This window comes from Oncorhynchus clarkii, chromosome 9 (assembly GCF_045791955.1).
Source record: "Oncorhynchus clarkii lewisi isolate Uvic-CL-2024 chromosome 9, UVic_Ocla_1.0, whole genome shotgun sequence".
Taxonomy (NCBI): Eukaryota; Metazoa; Chordata; class Actinopteri; order Salmoniformes; family Salmonidae; genus Oncorhynchus; species Oncorhynchus clarkii.
This window is the reverse complement of record NC_092155.1, coordinates 25028594-25039805: the sequence shown is the minus strand read 5'-3', so window position 1 is coordinate 25039805 and position 11212 is coordinate 25028594.

Below are 11212 nucleotides of genomic sequence, written 5' to 3'. Positions count from 1 at the left end.
CTCACACAAATATTATAATGGCGCGAGAGGGGATGGCTGCTGTTTTACGGGCTCCTAACCAACTGTGGTATTTGGTATTGTTGTCGTTTGGCATCGTTTGTAACTCATTTTGTATATAATGTTGCTGCTACCATCTCTTATGACCGAAAATTGCTTCTGGACATCAAAACCGTGATTACTCACTTTGAACTGGACAAAATGCTCATCCAGAAGCGGCGCTCCAAGTGGCCGGGGACATTAATGCAGGCAAACTTAAATCCGTTTAACCTCATTTCTACCAGCACGTCACATGTGCAACCAGAGGGAAAAACAACTCTAGACAACCTTTACTTATAACGATACAGGGCGAGACCCAGATGCAGACATGGGAGGCAGATGGTTCGAGTCACTGATATTTATTATAAAACAAGGGGCAGGCAAGAGAAAGGTTGTGCACAGGCAAAATATCATAAACCAGGTCAGAGTCCAGGAGGTACAGAGTGGCAGGCAGGCTCGAGGTCAGGGCAGGCTGAATGGTCAGGCAGGCAGGTTCAGTGTCAGGGCAGGCAAAGGTCAGAACCGGGAGGACGAGAAAAACAGAGACTTGGAAAAAGCAGGAGAACGGAAAAACACGCTGGTTGACTTGACAAGACAAGCTGGCAACAGATAGACAGAACACAGGAATAAATACCCTGGGAATAATGAGGAAAACGGGTGACACTTGGAGGTGGGTGGAGACAATCACAAAGGCAGGTGAAACAGATCAGGGTGTGACAGTACCTCCCCCCTCTAGAGGCGCCACCTGGCGTCCTACCTTTAGCGGGAACCCAGCACCTCTCCCCCGGGCCATAACCCTCCCAGTCAATCACATACTGGAAACCCCTGCCCCATGGTCAAACCCTCAGAAAGCGTCTCACCGTGTACGCTGGCTGGCCATCGATGACACAGGGGGAGGGATGGGCCTGGAAACAGAAGACAAATGGCTGTGAGACAAGGGCTTAATCCTGGACACATGAAAAGTAGGGTGTATACGGAGGGTACGGGGTAACAGCAGGCGAACAGCAGTGGAACTAAGGACTCGAGATGGGGAAAGGACCAATGAACCAATGAAAAGGGGGGAAGGTTTGCGGGATTCCACCAAGAGGGGAAGATCCCGTGTAGACAACCATACCCTCTGCCCGAGACAACAGCGGAGAGCCGAAGTCCGGTGGTGCCCCACTTGTTGACGATACCTGGAGGTGATCTTGAGAAGAGACGACCAAGCCCTTTTCCAGGTACGCCGACATGGGCGTACGAACATCTGGGCTAAGGGTATGTTGACCTCTACTTCTTGCTCCGGGAAGAGCGGGGGCTGACACCCCACGGAGCACTCGAAGAGGGAAGAGTCCAGTGGCCAAGCAGGGTAGAGTGTTCCTAGAATACTCCACCCAGACTGGTTGCTGGCTCCAGGTAGTGGGGTTACTAGAGAAGAGATGCCGAAGTGTCGTTTCCATGTCTTGATTGGCTTGCTCCGACTGGCCTTTGGATTGGGGATGAAACCCGGGGGACAGACTGGCCGACGACTCGATAAGGGTGCAGAACGCCTTCCAGAATCGGGACGAGAACGGAGGACGCCAATCAGAGACAATGTCGACCGGGAGTCCATAGATTCAGAAGACGTGCTGCACCATGAGCTGAGCAGTTTCTTTGGCTGACAGTAACTTGGGGAGAGGTATGAAATGGGCGGCTTTGGAGAACCTATCCACCACCGTCAGGATAGTGGTGTTGCCATCTGACGGGGGAAGCCCAGTGACAAAATCCAGGGAAATATGGGACCAAGGGCGATGAGGAACAGGGAGTGGCTGAAGGAGGCCAGACAGAGCTTGCCGCGGAGTCTTATTTTGAGCACACACCATGCATGCGGCAACGAAGGCCGAGACATCAAGAGCCATGTTGGGCCACCAGAAGCATTGTCGGAGGAAAGCCAGGTTACGACGGGCACCAGGATGACAGGTATGCCTAGAGGAGTGAGCTCTTTCCAGGATCTGAGGTCAGGCCAAATCAGGGACAAACATCCGGTTAGCCGGGCCCCCCTCAATGTTGTGCCTTGCGGACCAGGGCCTCAATACCCCAGACAACCAAAGCCGCCAGACATTAGGCAGGGAGGATGGTCTCAGATTCAGAGGGTGTGGCAGCAGAACTGTACAGGTGAGAGATAGGGAGTCTGGCTTCACATTTTTGGACCCTGGGTGGTAGGAGATGGTGAAGAACAGGGCCCAACGGGCTTGCCTTGAGTTAAGGCGCTTGTTAGTGCGGAGGTATTCTAAATACTTCTGGTCAGTCCACACCAAAAATGGATGTTCCACCCCTTCCAGCCAGTGTCTCCACTCCTCCAGAGCCATCTTAGATGTCAGGAGTTCCTGGTTCCCAACGTCATAGTTCCTTTCCGCGGAGTTGAGATGATGGGACATGAAGGTACCGGGATGAAGCTTTTGGTCCTGGACAGATCGCTGGTAAAGGACGGCCCTACACCCACGTTGGAAGCGTCAACCTCAACCACAAACTGACGAGTCAGGTCCGGATGGATGAGTAATTTGCAAATAAATTCATAAAAAAATCCTACAATGGGATTTTCTGGATTTTCTTTTCTCATTTTGTCTGTCATAGTTGAAGTGTACCTATGATGAAAATTACAGGCCTCTCTCATCTTTTTAAGTGGGAGAACTTGCACAATTGGTGGCTGACTAAATACTTTTTTTGCCCCACTGTATATGGCAAATAGAAATCAAACTGGATGGACATCAGAAATAGAGGAAGGACTAAAAACAAACTAAATATAACTATTGTAAAATAGACTGTGTAAAAATGTGTTTAGTACGTATAAGCTGGAAGTTGTAGCCTAAGTGTTATTGTTTATTCGTTTACTCCAATTGGGGGAGGGGTGGTAGGGTTTGTGGGGAATAATAATGGTGTATATGTACACTACTGGTCAAAAGTTTGAGCATCTACTCATTCAATGGTTTTTGTTTATTTTTACTATTTTCTACAATGTAGAATAATAGTGAAGACATCAAAACTATGAAATAACACATATAAAATCATGTAGTAACTCAAAAAGTGTTATGTTTGAGATTATTCTGTCAGCTTCATTAAATAGTAACCGCACAACACCAGTCTCAACTTCAACAGTGAAGAGTCGACTGTCTCCGACTGCGTCTCCTAGAGATGAACGTACTTTGATGCGAAAAGTGCAAATCAATCCCAGAACAACAGCAAAAGGACCTTGTGAAGATGCTGGAGGAAACAGGTAGGAAAGTATCTGTATCCACAGTAAAACGAGCAGTAAAATGACCATCGTTATGTTTGGAGGAAAAAGGGAGAGGCTTGCAAGCCGAAGAACATCTTCCCAACTGTGAAGCACAGGGGTGGCAGCATCATGTTGTGGGGGTGCTTTGCTGCAGGAGGGACTAGTGTTCTTCACAAAATAGATGGCATCACGAGGAAGGGAAATTATGTGGATATATTGAAGCAAGACAAAGCTTTGTTGCAAATGGGTCTTCCAAATGGACAATGACCCCAAGCATACTTCCAAAGTTGTGGCAAAATGGCTTAAGGACAAAAAAGTCAAGGTATTGGAGTGACCATCACAAAGCCCTGACCTCAATCCTATAGAAAATTTGTGGGCAGAACTGAAAAAGAGTGTGCGAGCAAGGAGGCCTATAAACCTGACTCAGTTACACCAGTTCTGTCAGGAGGAATGGGCCAAAATTCACCCAACTTATTGTGGGAAGCTTGTGGAAGGCTACCCGAAACATTTGACCCAAGTTAAACAATTTAAAGGCAATGCTACCAAATACTAATTGAGTGTATGTAAACTTCTGACCCACTGGGAATGTGATGAAAGAAATAAAAGCTGAAATAAATCACTCTCTACTATTATTCTGACATTTCACATTCTTAAAATAAAGTGGTGATCCTAACTGACCTAAGACAGGGAATTTTTACTAGGATTAAATGTCAGGAATTGTGAAGAACTGAGTTTAAATGTATTTGACTTGGATGTATGTAATCTTCCGACTTCAACTGTGCTGTGTGTGTGTGTGTATATATATATATATATATATATATATATATATATATGATAAGAGACTTTCCAATCCCAATGATAATAACAATCAATCAATAGCTCTGACCAATTCCCGAGGTTTGTAAGACCATGCGTATAATAATAACAAGTCAAAGACTCAGTTTATACAAAAGGTTAGTACAATTTATTCAGAGAACGTTCTAAAGTCAAGAATACAAAACAATTCATTTTATACTGACTTCTCACGCCCACACATTCACACAGCCATACGCGCACACACACACACACACACACACACACACCCATGTCCTGCTACCCAGCCGCCAGAGCTTTGTGACCTTGTTCTTGACAAGTACTCCCTGTTCTCTCCCAATCTCTAGTCAGGTCGGCACCAAGCTCAGACAGTCTGTTTATAATACCATAAAGACATATTGTCTTTACCCTAACTTTGACTAGGACTACACATTTATTGATTATGATTTTATACATTCTAATCACTTCCATACAATTATACATTTCAGGGCGGAATATTCTAATCATTCAATTAACCGATAATTCTCACCTAACAATATCCATCCCCCAAAAATATATGGGGGTTTGGAAATGACGCAGACAATTAAAACTGATCCAACTCTAGACAACAAAAAAAACACTAAAAAACTACAATATCCACTCTGTCAGACATTGCTGAAGGCCCATGCAAAAACTTGGAATTGACATTGTTGGTCTGTTTGAAACTGCCCCAGCAGATTGTAGTTACGCGATCACCCTAGTGGATTACTACAGTAAATGGCCTGAGGTTGCGTTTACCAGGTATGTAACTATCCAGACTGTCATTAAATTCTTAACAGATATGTTCAGTCGCAAGGGAAATTGCTACGAAAGTGTAAGCGATAATGGTGCTTAATTCACTTAGAAGGAATGGACTTCGTTCCTCTATGACAGAGACATTAAACACTCCAAAGTGTGTACTACCCACGAGCAAATGGCGCGGTGGAATGACGGTCTCCAAACCGCGATCCGAGAAGGAAACAATTCCTTATGCACTACAGGACGACAGCTCATGCCACTAAAGGAGCTGCGCCCTATGTGCTGTTGAACAACAGAATGCTGCGCACAAAACTGGACATTCTCCCGCTACACAGTCCCTCCGTGTCCGACGATGCCGTGTGTGCCACACAAGAAAAAGTTCAATCCTACACGGACGCCAAACGGAGGGCGAAACGATCAAGCATCAGAGGGAGATCATGTGTGGGTAAATCTTCCCTTTCATGTCAAAAAGGGTGCACCAAATTACAGTGCGCCATGCAAAGTTATCCAAAAGAAAAGACCAAACACGTATGTCCTTGACAACGGAAAGACGTGTCCTGAGCAGGCCACACTATTAAACAGTGCTGCTCACCCACCCCCAAGTTCCCTTGCAATCACAACAGACTATTCAAACAGAGATTCAGAGTCAGGCGAGAGTCAGAAGATGCCCGGCTTGGTTTAAGGACTATATTCAGTAAAATCGGAAAAATTGTGAGTACTGTGATTGACTGCTAAAGTGTCAATGTGATATTCTGATGTTACTGTCGTTATGGTTACTATGTTGTGCTTTTTAACTGTTATTATTATGTGATTTGTATAAGAATAACTCTTCAATTCAAGAATTGTGGAATGCTTGAGTTGGGTTATGCTTAGAGTTTTACTTTCACAAGAGGGTGTGTTCTGCTGCACTACTCAAGTTTACCACTAGAGACATACAGGTATTTTATTCTACATATTCTGACACAGAACGGAAGTACATGGAGAACAGGATGTTTAGATGAGAAGAACTCCTCAATGGCAATGAGGAGTATATCACCTCAGTCGCCTTTTTCATCAATAAGTGCATCGACGACGTTGTCCCCACAGTGACTATACGTATATTTCCCAACCACAACCATTACAGGCAACATCCGTACTGAGCCAAAAGGCTAGAGCTTCCGCTTTCAAGAAGGGGGACACTAATCTGGACACTTATAAGAAATCCCGCTATGCCCTTAGACAAACCATCAAACAGGCAAAGCGTCAATACAGGACTAAGATTGAATCCTACTACACAGGCTCTGACGCTCGTTGGATGTGGCAAGACGAGAGCACCAGCTGTTCCTGACGACTGTGTGATCACGCTCTCCGTAGCCGATGTGAGCAAGACCTTTGAACGTTAAACGTTCACAAATCCACAGGGCCAGACGGATTACCAGGACGTGTACTCAAAGCATGAGCGGACCTGACCGAGTCTTTAATACCAACATGTTTCAAACAGACCACCATAGTCCCTGTGCCCAAGATAGCGAAGATAACCTGCCTAAATGATTACTGCCCCGTAGCACTCACGTCGGTAGCCATGAAGTGCTTTGAAAGGCTGGTCATGGCGCCATTTAACACCATCATGCCAGAAACCTTAAGACCCACTCCAATTCGCATACCGCCCCAACAGATCCATAGATGACGCAATCTCAATAGCACTGCACACTGCCCTTTCCCACCTGGACAAATGGAACACCTATGAGAATGCTGTTCATTGACTACAGCTCAGCGTTCAACACCCTAGCGCCCACAAAGCTCATCAGTAAGCTAAGGACCCTGAGACTAAACACCTCCCTCTGCACTAGAGGTCGACCCATTATGATTTTTCAATGCCGATACCGATTATTGGAGGACCAAAAAAAGCTGATACCAATTAATCTGCCAATTTTTTTATTTTATTTGTAATAATGACAATTACAACAATACTGAATGAACACTTATTTTAACTTAATATAATACATCAATAAAATCAATTTAGCCTCAAATAAATAATGAAACATGTTCAATTTGGTTTAAATAATGCAAAAACAAAGTGTTGGAGAAGAAAGTAAAAGTGCAATATGTGCCATGTAAGAAAGCTAACGTTTAAGTTCCTTGCTCAGAACATGAGAACATATGAAAGCTGGTGGTTCCTTTTAACATGAGTCTTCAATATTCCCAGGTAAGAAGTTTTAGGTTGTAGTTATTATAGGAATTATGGGACTATTTCTCTCTCATATACCTTTGACTATTAGATGTTCTTATCGGCACTTTAGTATTGCCAGTGTAACAGTATAGCTTCCATCCCTCTCCTCGCCGCTAAATGGGCTCGAACCAGGAACACATCGACAACATCCACCCTCAAAGCAGCGTTACCCATGCAGAGCAAGGGGAACAACTACTCCAAGTCTCAGAGCAAGTGATGTTTGAAACGCTATTAGCGCGCACCCCGCTAACTAGCTAGCCATTTCACATCGGTTACACCAGCCTAATCTCGGGACTTGATAGGCTTGAAGCCATAAACAGCGCAATGCTTGAAGCACAGCAACGAGCTGCTGGCAAAAAGCACGAAAGTGCTGTTTGAATGAATGCTTATGAGCCTGCTGGTGCCTACCATCGCTCAGTCAGACTGCTCTATCAAATCATAGACTTAATTATAACATAATAACACACAGGAATACAAGACTTAGGTCATTAATATGGTCGAATCCGGAAACTATCATTTCGAAAACAAAACGTTTATTCTTTCAGTGAAATACGGAACCGTTCCGTATTCTATCTAACGGATGGCATCCCTAAGTCCAAATATTGCTGTTACATTGCACAACTTTCAATGTTGTCATAATTACGTAAAATTCTGGCAAATTAGTTCGCAATGAGCCAGGCGGCCCAAACTGTTGCATATACCCTGACTCTGCGTGCAATGAGAAAGAGAAGTGACACAATTTCACCTGGTTAATATTGCCTGCTAACCTGGATTTATTTTAGCTAAATATGCAGGTTTACAAATACATACTTCTGTGTATTGATTTTAAGAAAGGCATTGATGTTTATGGTTAGGTACACGTTGGAGCAACAACAGTCCTTTTTCGCGAATGCGCACCGCATCGATTATATGCAACGCAGGACACGCTAGATAAACTAATATCATCAACCATGTGTAGTTAACTAGTGATTATGATTGAATGATTGTTTTTTATAAGATAAGTTTAATGCTAGCTAGCAACTTACCTTGGCTTCTTACTGCATTCCCGTAACAGGCAGGCTCCTCGTGAGGCAGGTGGTTAGGGCGTTGGACTAGTTAACCGTAAGGTTGCAAGATTGAATCCCTGAGCTGACAAGGTAAAAATCTGTCGTTCTGCCCCTGAACAAGGCAGTTAACCCACCGTTCCTAGGCCGTCATTGAAAATAAGAATGTGTTCTTTACTGACCTGCCTAGTTAAAAAGGTGTAAAAAAAAAATATTTATATATATATATATATATATATATATATATATATATATAAAAAAACATCTATTTTTTTTAAATCGGCAAAATCAGCGTCCAAAAATAACAATTTCCGATTGTTATGAAAACTTGAAATCGGCCCTAATTAATCGGCCATTCCGATTAATCGGTCGACCTCTACTCTGCACCTGGATCTTGGACTTCCTGATGGGCCGCCCCCAGGTGGTAAGGGTAGGCAACAACACATCTGCCACGCTGATCCTCAACACTGGGGCCCATCAGGGGTGTGTGATTAGTCCCCTCCTGTACTCCCTGTTCACCCATGACTTCGTGGCCAAGAACGACTCCAACACCATCATTACGTTTGATGACAACACAATGATGAGACAGCCTATAGGGAGGTGGTCAGAGACCTAGAAGTGTGGTGCCAGGACAACAACCTCTCTCTCTCAATGTGAGCAAGACAAAGGAGCTGATCGTGGACTACAGGAAAAGGAGGGCCGAACAGGCCCACATTAATATCAACGAGACTGAAGTGGAGCGGGTCGAGAGTGTCAAGTTCCTTGGTGTCCACATCAACAAACTATCATGGTCCAAACACACCAAGACAGTTGTGAAGAGGGCACGACAACACCTTTTCCCCCTCAGGAGACTGAAAAGATTTGGCATGGGTCTTCAGATCATCAAAAAGTTCTACAGCTGCACCATCGAGAGCATCCTGACTGGTTGCATTGATGCCTGGTATGGCAACTACTCAGCATCTGACAGGAAGGCGCTACAGAGGGTAGTGTGTACATCACTGGGGCCAAGCTTCCTGACATCCATAACCTATATACTAGGCAGTGTTAGAGGAAGGCCCAAAAAAATTGTCAGACTCCAGTCACCCAAGTCATAGACTGTCCTCTCTGATACCACATGCAAATGGTACCGGGGTGTCAAGTCTAGGACCAAAAGGCTCCTTAACAGCTTCTACCCCCAAGCCAGAAGACTACTGAACAACTAAACTAATCAAATGGCCACCCGGACTATTTACATTTGTTTTTACACTGCTGCTACTCGCCGTTTATTATCTACACATAATCAATTTACAAAATACCTCAATTAACCCGTACCTCCGCCATATAGCCTTGATATTGTCATTTACATTTCTTGTGATTAGATTAGATTTTTTTTCATTGTTGTATTCGGCGCATGTGACAAATAAAATTTGATTTTGAGTATGCATGTGCTGATGTATGCCGTGATGGAATGCTAAGCTTGCCGAGTAAACTTGCCCTTAATTATGCCCATCGCGTCCTCATGTTACTGAGCCTACTTCACAACAGATAAATCTCCTTATTGCAATCCTTTTTTGAATATTCGATGAGGGTAGTTGATGTCAATCACTTGCAGTCAATGGAGAGAGATGCTATGATACTAGCCTCATGCCATAAATATGCATAGCCATCTCAAAGTTGCCCGGGATGTTACATGTCCTACCTATAATCAGTACACTCGTAACAATTTAAGCATTACAAAACTTTGATTCGATCAAATAAACCTCTCGTAGCAAATAAACCATTCATTTTTTTTGTTGACCAAATTTGACACTCATTGACCGCCATAAAAAAACTCCTTGCTTTGAGGGCGAAACAATGGCACCTGCAGAGGGAGGCATATTTTCCTCTCTTCCTCTTTCACCCTGGTTTCAGTCAGTAGAACTTAGAGACGGTTTGAGGTGTTAGTGGTAACTTTGGTCAACGGAGTTCAACCTATGGCAGCAAATCCTTTAGAATTAACCTACTCCAGGGCAGATTAACTCACATTTAACTCCACTTAGGCTACCTTGAAAGAAATGACTGAGCCGTGAGTTGAGGACCAATGAAATCAGATTCCCTTCTTCTTGCAAATATTGCTTCATCATCCCCTTCATGTGAGGAAGATGTCTGATATTGTATTAAACAAATGTTCGTTTTTTTGTGTTAAAACATTAATTTTGGCCGGCCCGAGTGGCGCAGCGGTCTAAGGCACTGCATCGTAGTGCTAGTGTAACAGTATAGCTTCCGTCCCTCTCCTCGCCCCTACCTGGGGTCGTACCAGAGACCCTCTGCACACATCGACAACAGCCACCCTCGAAGCATCGTTGCCCATCGCTCCACAAAAGCCGCGGCCCTTGCAGAGCAAGGGGAACAACAACTTCAAGGTCTCAGAGCGCGTGACATCACCGATTGAAACGTTATTAGCGCGCACACCGCTAACTAGCTAGCCATTTCACATCGGTTACATTGCTGTGTCACTACAGATCCGTCTGGGTTAGGGGAGGGTTTGGCCGGTCGGGATGTCCTTGTCCCATCGCGCTCTTGCAACTCCTGTGGCGGTCCAGGCACATACACGCTGACACGGTCACCAGGTGTATGGTGCTTCATCCATTGTGTCAAGAAGCAGTGTGGCTTGGCGGGGTTGTGTTTCGAGGGACGCACGGCTCTCGACCGTCTCCTCTCCCGAGTCCGTACGGGAGTTGCAGCGATGGGACAAGACTAACTACCAATTGGATACCACAAAATTGGGGTGGAAAAAAGGGGTAAAAAATACAAATGGTAATGTTCAAATATGGCTCAATACATTTAGCAATGACAGAATGTGTTTTGGGCTGAACTTCACGCAATAACCCTTTTGTATGAATCAATAAAAATATATACACTACATGACCAAAAGTATATGGACACCTACTCCGCAAACATCTCATTCCAAAATCATGGCCATTAACATGTAGTTGGTTCCCCTTTGATGCTATAAACGGCCTCCACTCTCCTGGGAAAGCTTTCCACTAGATGTTGGAACATTGCTGTGGGGACTAGCTTCCATTCAGCCACAAGAGCATTAGTGAGGTCAAGCAGTTATGTTGGGTGATGAGACCTTGTCATGCT